Below are 5,206 nucleotides of genomic sequence, written 5' to 3' on the forward strand. Positions count from 1 at the left end.
GATTTTTTGTTCTGATGATGCCTTATACCTGATCCCTTCGACACCTCATGGTTGCATAGGCTGGTGTGCTTCTTCCATGTGGGTTTTGTATCACCATGTTTTAATTGTGCATTTCTTCTTTTTTTTTTTTTCCTTTTTCTTAATTGTGCATTTCAATGGTATTCATTACATTCACCGCGTTGATCACCCATCCCGCCATCTCTCTCCAAAACGTCATCATCAACCCACACGCTGTGCCCCTTCATCAAGAGTCCCCCATTCCCTTCTCTCGCCATTCCCTAGTCACCAGGACGCGGCTGTGCCAGAAATGCTCAGGTAAGTGGGACGGCTCGACGTCTTTATCAGGGTTTAAGCAGTGTCATGCTTTTAAGGATCATCGACCACGAAAGCCTGAATCAAGCCTTCTTTCCTTTAAGTGTCTGGATGTAGGAGCCCTGGTGCATAGTGGTTATATGTTGGGCTTCGCTTTGCAAAGTCAATAGTTCGAAACCTTGAGCCACTCTGCAGGAGAAAGACGGGTAGACTTGTCAGCAGTTCCAGTCTTGGAAACACACAGGGGCAGTTAGAGATAGGGACATTATGAGTTAACATCAACTCCGTGGCAGTCAGTTGAGTTTCGTTTCCCTCCCCACCCCCACCCCTGGGTCCACCTCCTTTGGTTCATTGATTCAGCTGGTGGTCTGTCTGCTAATAAGCCTTGGTGGCCTAGTAGGTTGTGTGCTGGATTACTAACCAAGGTCAGAAGTTCGATCCCAACAGAGGGAGAATGATGAGGCTCTCTGCTTCTGCAGAGTTTTGCTAGGTACCACGGAGTCAGTCTGGACTCAGACTGACCTGATGTACAACGGAATGATACGCTGCCCCGGCCGGCACCATCCTCAACAAAGGGGTCTCCGTCTTAGCCCCTTGTGACAGCCACTGCGTCAGTCCATCTTTGCAGGGGGCATTCCACTCTTCCACTGCCCCTCCACTGGACCAAGCATGATGCCCTTCTCCAGGGACGGGTCTCTTCTGACATGCCAAAGCACGTGAGCCTGGAGTTGCGCCACCCTTGCTTTGAAGGAGCATTCGGCTGTGCTTCTTCCACAATAGATTTGGCTGTTCTGTTGGCAGTCCACGGGACTTTCAATCAAGAAGGACAGCCACAGAAGCCCAGCGGGGCAGCTCGACGCTGTCTGTAAGGTGTGAGTCAGGGCTGACTGGATGGTAGCGAGCTTGGTTTGGTTTGGTTCAGATCCGTTGAGTTATTTCCACTTTGGTCCCTGGTGAGGAAGGCTGCAGTGAACGGGTGGCAAACAGATACCTGTGCTTACCAGGCTTGTGGGTATATATCTGGGGATAGAGCCCACGAGTCGCAGAATCCCTGGTGGTGTAGTGAGTTATGATTTGGGCTGCTTGCCCCACGGCTAGTGGTTCAAAGCCACCAGTTGGCTCGTGGAACATTGAGCCTAAGTGGCTGAGTGCGCGTGCTTAAACGGGGATTCCGTGTTTAGCTTATCCTGAGGCGGCACCACAGTGACTCCTTCATTTTATACATGGCCACTCGCAATGCATCGGGGCTCCACTAGGTCCACCTCACCACCGACCCTTGTCCCTGACCCCCATTAAAAATGTCCCAACAGCCGTCTGCATGGGTGCGCAGAGGCCTCTCGCCGTGGGCTGTATCCGCAGTGTTCCCTGGTGACTGATCATTGTTCAGTATCGTTGCATGTGCGTACTGGCCAGTTGCCACCTAGCCCAGCTGCTAACCCACGATGCATCCAGACAGACTCCTTTTCTCACCAACAGATCTTCGCCTGGAACTCTTTTCCGTGTTCTTTGCTCCCCCTTCTGCAATCGGTTCATCCTCTTCTTGAGCCCTGGTGGCTAGTGGTTATGCTAACCTTGAAGTCAGCAGTTCAAAACCATCACCCGTTCCGAGGGAGGAAGGCGAGGCTTTCTATCAGAGGGGAGACCTGAAGCCCATCTGTAGACAATCGGACACCCCCTTACAGAAGGGTCACTGTAAGAGACGAGCCAGTCAGGGGGCAGTATAGCACCGATGAAACATACAATGCTCCTCTGGTTCTTTAAAGCTTCCTCCCCCCTCCCCCCACTATCCTGACCCCAATTCAATCTGGCTAGACCAGAGCATGTACACGGGTACAGGTAAGAGCTGAAAACTCAGAGAATCCAGGACGGATAAACCCCTCAGGACCAATAATGAGATAGTGATACCAGGAGGGGAAGGGGAAGGTGCGGGGGGAAGGGGGAACCAATCATAATGATCTATCTATAACCCCCTCCCAGGGGCACAGACAACAGAAAAGTGGGTAAAGGGAGACATCGGTCAGTGTAAGAAATGAAAACATATTAATAATTTATAAGTGAACAAGGGTTCCTGAGGGAGGGAGGGTGCAGGAGGGAGGGGAGCAAATGAGGAGCCGATACCAAGGGCTCAAGTAGAAAGAAAATGTTTTGAAAAGGGTTATGGCAACAAATGTGCAAATGTGCTTGACACCATGGATGAATGGATGGATTGTGATAAGAGCTGCATGAGCCCCCAATAAAATGATTTTTTTTAAAAAAGGGGTACAGTCTTAGAAGCCCACAGGGGCAGTTCTATCCTGTCCTATAGGGTTGCTGTGAGTCGGGAGTGACCCGTTCGAAGGCAGTGAGTGCGGTTTGGGGGGTTGAGTGCATGTTCCCTTTGCCTCCTACACCGGGTCAGTGACCTGCGGAGCCCCCACCCTATCCAGGGGCTACTCTCCAACACAGCCCTGGCCACTTTGGGTGCGTCCTGCTCAGAGAGCCCTAAGAAAGCACTGCGCCGGGCTCTCTCTGTCCTGTGTCCCGGCCACTGGCCAGCACAGGGCAGGACACAGGGTGGGTGCTCAGCAAATGCTGTTGAATGATGGACTGGATTCCACCTGACAACTTCCCCAGCTCCTGCATTTAGGAAGCTGTCTGAATGACCTCTGACCCCACATTTCTATTCCCAGAGTGCATGTGGCTATGCAAATAAGGTAGAATTTGGATTTCACCACGGGGGTGGAGAAATAGCACTATTTTTTGTTGAGCATTTGTCTTGGATGCCCCAGTATGTTCATAGCACACAATGAGCCCCAGGAAGATTAAAAAAAAAAAAAGGACAGTGTCCCTGTAGTGTAAAGTGATTCAACTTCTTGTGATTCATATAACCTTGGAAAAAAGCATTATTGGCATCCAGTTAGTGGGTTCTAAGCAGTGGTGATGGATACAAGGTTAACTCTGTGTCCACATTAAAGCCAGGGACTACTTTTCCTGCAGGAAATCTTCACCACATCCATATTGTAGCTGCTCCTATGAGTTTGAATTCAGAGGGACCCCATTTGCGCCAGAGTAGAACTGTGCCACCCAGAGATCCAGGGCAGATGTTTCCAAAAGGCCACCTTCCCCAGCGCCCCAGGGGGAGTGAAACTGCCAACACACGAGCACCTGTGTGTCACCCGTCCACCTCAGCACATTTGTACCTCCTAGCTCATGTTTGTCTCCTGTGCATGTTGGTGTGTGTATGTGTGTGTGTAGGGAAGTCCTCCCGACAGTCTGCCCTTCTTCCATCCTGCTGTAGCAGCTTCGCTCGGAGTTGTTCCAGCGAGTGTGGGTGCCACTGTACAGTCCCCCCAGTCCTCCAACCCCCGTCCCTCGTGCCGCAGGGAAGCCAGGCCCCCGGCTGCAGGAGAAAGGACACAGGGACGCTTGGTGGTTGTGTTTTAAGCTCTTTTTTTTATTGGAGGGTAGGAACATGGCGACAGTGCAGAACCTGGGAGGGAGGGGAACGGCCCAGTGCCAGTCTGCCCCGGCCTCCGGGGTCAGGTGCAAAATACAAAAATAGAATCACAAATACAGCCCGGGAGGGAAGGGGCCTTTGGGGAGTCTATACAGTGTGGTCAGCAGGGGCAGGCCCTGCCCACCGTCTCACACGCGCACCCGGATTCCTGAAGGATCCTGACAATCAAAACCCACGATGCCTTAGGCTTGCATCCAACAATCACACTCCCTGCGCACCCAGCTGGCCCAGGTCAGATGACAGCTGGAGAGTCTGAGGCGGGCAGAAAGGAGCCAGCCGGCCGCCTGGCTGGCGGAAAACCGAGAAGACAGAGAGAGAGAGGCATCCGGAAACAAAAGGGCAGCCAACCTTCCTCGAACAAGCTGAGGGGTGGGAGACCGTCAGAAGAGAGACAGCTAGAGACCAGGCAAGCCCTGGGCTGTGCAAATGCTTCACCGGCTCAATTGCTAGGCAAAACGTCATCAGTTCAAAGCCACCCCAAGGCTCCTGGGAAGCCAGGCCTGGCCATGGGCTTCCCAAAAATCTCAGCCTGGAGACCTGAGCAGTTTGACTCTGGGACACGCGGTTGGGGCTGCCGAGAGGCAGCGTTAACTTAACGTTGGTCAACAACAGAGAGAGCCAGGGAAGGGAGATGAGAGAAGGCGAGAGAAACAGGCAGATTCAAAGCACAAATGCAGTATTTCCAATTTCAACGACTCGATCCTCAGGGCCGATGTAACAGACAGAGGCCCCGGTTTGGCAGAAGCGCTCACGCTTGCACACATACACACCCATATATAATATATTTATTTATACATAATAGATATAAGTGCCTTTCGGAAACCAGGAAAGGGATAGATAAATAGCTCTGGGAGGGGAGGGGTGGGGGCTCCGGGACAGGGGGTGGGGGACATGTGGAAATGTCTTCCATGCAGCACAGGCAGGTGGGGGACCAACCTCAGATATTAAAAAATAGAAATTTGTCTCCTGATCCAACTTCTCAGGAGATGAACCACAAGAAAAGGTGTGTGTGTAGGGGGGTTGCAAAACCAAGGTGTGGATCGCTAAGGGAGATGAGGGAGGGGTGGCTGGGATGGTGGGAGCCCCAGCCTCTTTGAGTTTAGCAGTCCAAAAATACTGGGGAGGGGGTGGCTGGGGGGGCGGGGCGGGGAACAAAGCCTCAGCTCCTAATTCTTCTCCAGACAAATGGCAAAATCTCCTTACAACCATGACCACCTCTTTCCTCTTTCTCCAGGGGAGGGAGAAGTTGGCGTCCTAGGCTGGGGGAGGGGAGGGCGCCTTAAAGACAAAAGCTACGTTTTGGGGCTGGGGGTCCTGAGGAGAGAAAGAGGCCACCATCAGTCACCTCCTCTCAATTCTGTCACCCCCCATGAATCGAACTCAAAGGTTGGTGGGGGG

Source organism: Echinops telfairi, unplaced genomic scaffold, assembly GCF_000313985.2.
Source record: "Echinops telfairi isolate 266 unplaced genomic scaffold, ASM31398v2 ScPeMD7_655;HRSCAF=1070, whole genome shotgun sequence".
Taxonomy (NCBI): domain Eukaryota; kingdom Metazoa; phylum Chordata; class Mammalia; order Afrosoricida; family Tenrecidae; genus Echinops; species Echinops telfairi.